An 8785-nucleotide genomic window follows, 5' to 3' on the forward strand; every position below is an offset into this window, starting at 1 on the left:
TTTCCACCACAACCCTCCATAGGAGAATATCCATATCCATCAATCCAAAAGCACTATGATCCTACTTATGATAGCCAAGTGGAACAAGAGCCAATGGATCGTCCCAAGGAAGCAATGGATCGACTTCAAGCAACCATCCATCAAAAGTTCGACCCAGGGGACTCATGCAACAAACAAAGAATTTCCACGGATGAATGTGGAAAGTCAACCGAAGAGCGGAGCATGAAGGAGATCTTGGAATCTCAACTAGAGAATAAGGAATTGGAGTGTGTTGTGCAACAAGTGGAAAAGATAGAGAGTGTTGAACCGTCACATCCTTATCAAGATGAACCACCTTCCTATCATGAACCATTTCTCCCATATAATGAACTCTTCTATCCATCCCATGCCCTAATAGATGATTCTCTCACTTCACTACTTCAAGGGCAAAGCGAGATGAAAAGGGCGACACTGGAATTTGCGACTGCCTTGACCGAGTTAGTAAGTCGATTCGCTTCCCAATGTTTGGACACTCAAGAAACTCCCATGGTCCTATGCGGAAAATCTAATGAAGAGCGTAGCATGAAGGAGAGATTAGGAACTCTGGTGGAAAGTGAGGAATGTGACTTTGTATTGGAACAATTGGAGGAAGCCGTAATTGTTGAAGAGGACGAAGTGGTTGAAGACTTAGGAGATGCTGAACCTCCATGGGAATCTAGAGTTGTAGAGTATTCCTCCAAGAAGCTTGAAATTGATGTTGAGGAGGGTAGTGCACAACCTCCAAGGCATATTCCCTATGAAGAATTAGACAGAATAGATCAAGAGGTAAGTTCCCTTGGTGATGATGATAATGAATCAAGTCCTCCTAGTAATAAATTTGCATCCACAAGTGAAATCCTTGAGTTAGAAGAGCCTTCTCCAATTGACATTGAAAGCAACATTGAGGTAGATTTCTCTTAACCTCATATTTATGATTTTAGTGACAAAAAAGAGTTGGATGAATTCGGTGAGGAAGAGCTTGAAAGTGAAGAATCTTTTTAAAAGGTGGAAGTCCTTCGGCAAGGTTGGACGGGAGTTGAATATGCTTTGTCAAGATCGTTGGAGACTTTTCTACCTAGGTTGTCCTCTACTCCTTCATTTGAGTGGGTAAAACTTATCTCTATTCGTTTTACTGTCCCACTTGAGTATGGTATTCTTGAAACAGATGGCCAACTTAGGAGGCTTTGTGGAGTGAAGCGTAAGAGAAGGATGTTTAATGGTTGGAGTTAAAAATCAAGGCTTATCAAGGTTGAGATTTCAAGAGCTAGATACAAGGGCTGGACCGGTGATCAATTGGTTGGGTCTAAGAGAAGAGTTTAGTACTTCATAGAGAATTTGGATTTCTTGCCACCCGGTTGGAACAATGATGATCAACTTAAAGACGGGTGTAGAAACAAGATTTGGGATTTCGGCATACAAGAGGATCAACTTTGGGAGCTCAAAAATTGTGAAGAACTTCATCAAGGCTTGGTGAATTCATTTGGAAATGTTGGAGCTTATTGGAAGTCCAAACGTTGGTGGAAGTTTCAAGATGAGTTCAAGCACAAGCCACCATGACAAGGAGCTCACCAAATGTCCAACTTAAGGAATTTAACCAAAAGTTCTAGGTGGGAGACACCCCACCATGGTAAATTCTTCTTATTTTCTCTTTTATTTAAATAGGTAATAAGTGAATTTTCAATTTTAGTTTGGTTTATTTAGTCTATGTTATGGTTTCACTTGTTTATTAACGTTTGACATTACTTTGGTAGCTGGTGCACGAAATTGTGATCTCCAGGCTCGAACAAATCCTGGTAATGGCTCCAAAGCTTGGTGCTCTGATCTTAATTTATGATTGTCACAACTTCGATATAACTAACCAGCAAGTGCACTGGGTCGTCCAAGTAATACCTTACGTGAGTAAGGGTCGAATCCCACGGAGATTGTTGGTATGAAGCAAGCTATGGTCACCTTGTAAATCTCAGTCAGGCAGATATAAATTGATAATGGTGTTTTCGAATATTAATTAATAGAATAGGGATAGAGATACTTATGTAAATCATTGGTAGGAATTTCAGATAAGCGAATGGAGATGCTTTTCGTCCTCTGAACCTCTGCTTTCCTGCTATCTTCATCCAATCAGTCTTACTCCTTTCCATGGCTGGCTTTATGCAAGGGCATCACCGTTGTCAGTGGCTACATTCCCTCCTCTCAGTGAATAATATGCTCACGCACCCTGTCACGGCACGGCTATTCATCTGTTGGTTCTCGATCATGCTGGAATAGGATTCACCCTCCTTTTGCGTCTGTCACTAACGCCCAACAATCGCGAGTTTGAAGCTCGTCACAGTCATTCAATCATTGAATCCTACTCAGAATACCACAGACAAGGTTTAGACCTTCCGGATTCTCTTGAATGCCGCCATCATTCTAGCTTACGCCACGAAGATTCTGGTTAGGAGATCTAAGAGATACTCATTCTAGCTTAATTCATGTAGAACAGAAGTGTTTGTCAGGCACGCGTTCATAAGGGAGAAGGATGATGAGCGTCACACATAATCATCACCTTCATTACGTTCTTGGGTGCGAATGGATATCTTAGAAGAGAAATAAGAAGAATTGAATAGAAAACAGTAGTACTTTGCATTAATCTTTGAGGAACAGCAGAGCTCCACACCTTAATCTATGGAGTGTAGAAACTCTACCGTTGAAAATACATAAGTGAAGGTCCAAGCATGGCCGAGATGGCCAGCCCCTTAAACGAGATCACAGGATCAAAATACAATCCAGGATGCCTAATACAATAGTAAGAGGTCCTATTTATAATAAACTAGCTACTAGGGTTTACATGAGTAAGTATTTGATGTATAAATCCACTTCCGGGGCCCACTTGGTGTGTGTTTGGGCTGAGCTTAAGTGTTGCACGTGCAGAGGCCATTTGTGGAGTTGAACGCCAGTTTTTGTGCCAGTTTGGGCGTTCAACTCTGGTTTTGGATCCTTTTCTGGCGCTGGACGCCAGATTTGGGTAGAAAGCTGGCGTTGAACGCCAGTTTACGTCATCAATTCTTGGCCAAAGTATGGACTATTATATATTGCTGGAAAGCCCTGGATGTCTACTTTCCAACGCAATTGGAAGCGCGCCATTTCGAGTTCTGTAGCTCCAGAAAATCCACTTTGAGTGCAGGGAGGTCAGAATCCAACAGCATCAGCAGTCCTTTTTCAACCTCTGAATCTGATTTCTGCTCAAGTCCCTCAATTTCAGCCAGAAAATACCTGAAATCACAGAAAAATACACAAACTCATAGTAAAGTCCAGAAATGTGAATTTAACACAAAATCTATTAAAAACATCCCTAAAAGTAACCAGATTCTACTAAAAACATACTAAAAACAATGTCAAAAAGCGTATAAATTATCCGCTCATCACAACACCAAACTTAAATTGTTGCTTGTCCCCAAGCAACTGAAAATCAAAATAGGATAAAAAGAATAGAATATACTATAAATTCCAAACTATCAATGAAACAGAGCTTCAATCATATGAGCGGGACTTATAGCTTTTTGCCTCTTGAATAGTTTTGGCATCTCACTTTATCCATTGAGGTTCAGAATGATTGGCATCTATAGGAACTTCAGATTTCGAATAGTGTTATTGACTCTCTTAGTTCAGTATGATGATTCTTGAACATAGCTTCTTTATGAGTCTTGGCCGTGGCCCTAAGCACTTTGTTTTCCAGTATTACTATCGGATACATAAATGCCACAGACACATAATTGGGTGAACCTTTTCAGATTGTGACTCAGCTTTGCTAAAGTCCCCAATTAGAGGTGTCCAGGGTTCTTAAGCACACTCTTTTTTTTTTTGCTTTGGACCTTGACTTTAACCGCTCAGTCTCAAGTTTTCACTTGACACCTACACGCCACAAGCACATGGTTAGGGACAGCTTGGTTTAGCCGCTTAGACCAGGATTTTATTCCTTTAGGCCCTCCTATCCACTGATGCTCAAAGCCTTGGGATCCTTTTTATTTGCCCTTGCCTTTTGGTTTTAAGGGTTATTGGCTTTTTCTGCTTGCTTTTTCTTTTTCTTTCTATTATTTTTTTTTTCGCCTATATTTTTTTTTTCTGCAAGCTTTGTTTTTTTTTTTTGCTGCTTTTTCTTGCTTCAAGAATCATTTTTATGATTTTTCAGATTATCAAATAACATGTCTCCTAGTCATCATTCTTTCAAGAGCCAACATATTTAACATTCTTAAACAACAACTTCAAAAGACATATGCACTGTTCAAGCATACATTCAGAAAACAAGAAGCATTGTCACCACATCGATATAATTAAACTAAGTTCAAGGATAAATTCGAAACTCATGTACTTCTTGTTCTTTTGAATTAAAACATTTTTCATTTAAGAGAGGTGATGGATTCATAGGACATTTATAACTTTAAGACATAGTTACTAACTACTAATGATCATGTAATGAAGACACAAACACAGATAAGCACATAACATAGAAAACGAAAAAAACAGAGAAAGTAAGAACAAGGAATGAGTCCACCTTAGTGATGTCCTTGAGCTCTTCTATGTCTCTTCCTTGTCTTTGCTGCTCCTCCTTCATTGCTTTTAGATCTTCTCTGATTTCATGAAGGATGATGGAGTGCTCTTGATGTTCCACCCTTAGTTGCTTCCAATAATTGTGTGGAAGAAAATGTATCCCCTGAGGTATCTCAGGGATCTCTTGATTTGCAGTCAAATGTTCTACCACTGAGCTTTAGACCTTTGATGGAAGCTTTTGTCTTCCCTTTCCTCTTTCTAGAGGCTTCTCTGGCCTTAGGTGCCATCAATGGTTATGGAAAAAACAAAAAAGCTATGCTTTTTACCACACCAAACTTAGAATGTTGCTCGCCCTCGAGCAAAAGAAGAAAGAATAGAAGAAGAAGAGGATATGGAGGAGATGGATGGGAGTGTGTATTCGGCCATATGGGTGGGATTGGGTGGGAGAGAGATATTGAATTTTTGAAGGTAGTGGGTGTATGGATGTGAGTGGTAAATGGAAAAAAAGAAGGGATGATCATGAATGGAAAGAGAGATGATGAGGTAGGTGGGGATCCTGTGGGGTCCACAGATCCTGAGGTGTCAAGGCATTTACATCCCTGCACCAATTTAGGCATGTAAAATGCCCTTGCACACAACTCTGGGCGTTCAGCGCCAGGTTGGTGCCCATTTTGGGCGTTCAACGCCCATTTGCTGCCATTTCTGGCGTTGAACGCCAGAACCATGCTTGTTCTGGGCGTTCAGCGCCAGGATGCTCCCATTCTGGGCGTTCAGCGCCAGAATTATGCTCTGTTCTGGCGTTTGAACGCCAGACAGATGCTCCTCCAGGGTGTGATTTTTCTTCTGCTGTTTTTGATTCCGTTTTCAATTTTTCTATTTATTTTGTGACTCCACATGATCATGAACCTAAGAAAACATGAAAAACAATAAAAATAAGAATTAGATAAACATTGGGTTGCCTCCCAACAAGCGCTTCTTTAATGTCAATAGCTTGACAGTGGGCTCTCATGGAGCCTCACAGATGTGCAGAGCTTTGTTGAGACTCTCCAACACCAAACTTAGAGTTTGGATATGGGAGTTCAACACCAAACTTAGAGTTTGGTTGTGGCCTCCCAACACCAAACTTAGAGTTTGACTGTGGGGGCTCTGGTTGATTCTGCTTTGAGAGAAGCTTTTCATGCTTCCTCTTCATGGTTGCAGAGGGAGATCCTTGAGTTTTAAACATAAGGGAGTCCTCATTCCATTGAAGGACTATTTCACCTCTGTCAACATCAATCACAGCTCTTGCAGTGGCCAGGAAAGGTCTTCCTAGGATGATGGATTCATCCTCTTCCTTTCCAGTATCCAGGACTATGAAATCAGTAGGGATGTAAAGGCCCTCAACCTTTACTAATACATCTTCTACTTGTCCATAAGCCTGTTTTCTTGAGCTGTCTGCCATCTTCAGTGAGATTTTAGCAGCTTGCACCCCATAGATTCCCAGTTTCTCTATTACAGAGAGGGGCATGAGGTTTATCCCTGAACCAAGGTCACACAGAGCCTTAAAGATCATGGTGCCTATGGTACAAGGGATTATGAACTTTCCAGGATCCTGTCTCTTCTGAGGCAATGTCAGTTGATCCAGATCACTTAGTTCATTGATGAACAAGGGAGGTTCAACTTCCCAAGCATCAATGCCAAATAATTTGGCATTCAGCTTCATGATTGCACCAAGAAACTTGGCAGTTTGCTCTTCAGTAACATCCTCATTCTCTTCAGAAGAGGAATACTCATCAGAGCTCATGAAAGGCATAAGGAGGTTCAATGGAATCTCTATGGTCTCTAGCTGAGCCCCAGAGTCCTTTGGTTCCTCAGAGGGAAGCTCCTTATTGATCACTGGACGTCCCAGGAGGTCTTCCTCCTTGGGATTCACGTCCTCTCCTCTCCTCACAGGTTCGGCCATGGCGCTTATGTCAATGGCCTTGCACTCTCCTTTTGGGTTCTCTTCTGTATTGCTTGGGAGAGTACTAGGAGGGATTTCAGTGATCCTTTTACTCAGCTGGCCCACTTGTGCTTCCAGATTTCTAATGGAAGACCTTGTTTCATTCATGAAACTTACAGTGGCCTTAGATAGATCAGAGACTAGATTTGCTAATTTAGAAGCATTTTGTTCAGAGTTCTCTGTCTGTTGCTGAGTTGATGATGGAAAAGGCTTGCTATTGCTAAACCTGTTTCTTCCACCATTATTAAAGCCTTGTTGGGGCTTTTGATCCTTCCATGAGAAATTTGGATGATTTCTCCATGTTGAGTTATAGGTGTTTCCATAAGGTTCACCTAAGTAATTTACCTCTGCTATTGCAGGGTTCTCAAGATCATAAGCTTCTTCTTCAGGAGAAGCCTCTTGAGTACTGTTGGATGCAGCTTGCATTCCATGCAGACTCTGAGAGATCATATTGACTTGCTGAGTCAATATTTTATTCTGAGCCAATATGGCATTCAGAGTATCAACCTCAAGAACTCCCTTCTTCATAGGCGTCCCATTATTCACAGGATTCCTTTCAGAAGTGTACATGAACTGGTTATTAGCAACCATGTCAATGAGTTCTTGAGCTTCTGCAGGCGTTTTCTTTAGGTGAATGGATCCACCTGCAGAAGTGTCCAGTGACATCTTTGATAGCTCAGATAAACCATCATAGAATATATCCAGGATGGTCCATTCTGAAAGCATGTCAGAAGGACACTTTTTGGTAAACTGTTTGTATCTTTCCCAAGCTTCATAGAGAGATTCACCTTCTTTCTGTCTGAAGGTTTGAACATAAGCTCTAAGCTTGCTCAGCTTTTGAGGAGGAAAGTACTTGGCTAAGAAAGCCGTGACCAGCTTATCCCAAGAGTTCAGGCTGTCTTTGGGTTGAGAATCCAACCATAATCTAGCTCTGTCTCTTACAGCAAAAGGGAAAAGCATGAGCCTGTAGACTTCAGGATCTACTCCATTAGTCTTAACAGTATCACATATCTGCAAGAATTCAGTTAAGAACTGAAAAGGATCTTCATATGGAAGTCCATGAAACTTGCAGTTCTGCTGCATTAGAGAAACTAATTGAGGTTTCAGCTCAAAGTTGTTTGCTCCAATGGCAGGAATGGAGATGCTTCTTCCATGTAAATTGGAATTAGGTGCAGTAAAGTCACCAAGCATCTTCCTTACATTATCATTATTTTCGGCTGCCATCTCCTCTGCCTGTTCGAAAATTTCTGAAAGGTTATCTCTGGATTGTTGTATTTTAGCTTCTCTTAATTTTCTCTTCAGAGTCCTTTCAGGTTCTGGATCTGCTTCCACAAGAATGTTCTTATCCTTGCTCCTGCTCATATGACAAAGAAGAAGGCACAGAAAAATAATAATAATAATAGAGATCCTTTATACCACAGTATAGGGATCCCTTTGTGAGTGGAAGAAAAGGGGGAGACAAAGAATGTAATATAAAGGAAGAAACACAACTGTGAGAATGGAAGAGATGTGAGATGAGATGTTAGGATATGAATGAATAAATAGAATAGGATGGGGGAGGTATAATTTTCGAAAATTATTTTGAAAAAGAGTTAGTGATTTTTGAAAAATGGTTTTTGAAAAATGTTAGAAATTTTCGAAAAAATTTTTAAAATTTAAAAATAAAAATAATTAGTTAATAAAAAAGAAATTTTTGAAAAAGAGGGGAGATATTTTCGAAAATTTGAGAGAGAGAGAGTTAGTTAGGTAGTTTTGAAAAAGTTAAGAAACAAACAAAAAGTTAGTTAGTTAGTTGAAACAAATTTTGAAAAGATAAGAAGTTAGGAAGTTAGAAAAGATATTTTGAAATCAATTTTTTGAAAAAGATAAGATGAGAAGATATTTTTGAAAAGATATGATAGAAATTAGTTTTTGAAAAAGATTTGATTTTTAAAATCACAATTAATGACTTGATTCACAAGAAATCACAAGATATGATTCTAGAACTTAAAGTTTGAATCTTTCTTAACAAGTAAGTAACAAACTTGAAATTTTTGAATCAAAACATTAATTGATTAGTTATTTTCGAAAATTTTATATAAAAATAAGAAAAAGATTTTTGAAAAATATTTTTGGAATTTTCGAAAATAACTAAGAAATTTGAAAAAGATTTGATTTTTGAAAAAGATTTTGAAAAAGATAAGATTTTCAAATTGAAAATTTGATTTGACTCATAAGAAACAACTTTGATTTTTAAAAATTTTTGAAAAAGTCAACTCA

At 39.3% G+C, this 8785-nt stretch overlaps 1 non-coding gene across 1 annotated transcript; it reads left to right on the top strand.

Annotated features, from left to right (window-relative positions):
- The first annotated feature begins 7246 nt into the window (after nt 1-7246).
- Nucleotides 7247-7354, top strand: LOC148544287 (small nucleolar RNA R71). Its single transcript, XR_015901752.1, has one exon. It is a non-coding gene; the product is annotated as a small nucleolar RNA R71 (small nucleolar RNA).
- The last annotated feature ends 1431 nt before the right edge of the window (nt 7355-8785 follow it).

This window comes from Arachis ipaensis, chromosome B9, assembly GCF_059453495.1.
Source record: "Arachis ipaensis isolate K30076 ecotype BB chromosome B9, ASM5945349v1, whole genome shotgun sequence".
Taxonomy (NCBI): Eukaryota; Viridiplantae; Streptophyta; class Magnoliopsida; order Fabales; family Fabaceae; genus Arachis; species Arachis ipaensis.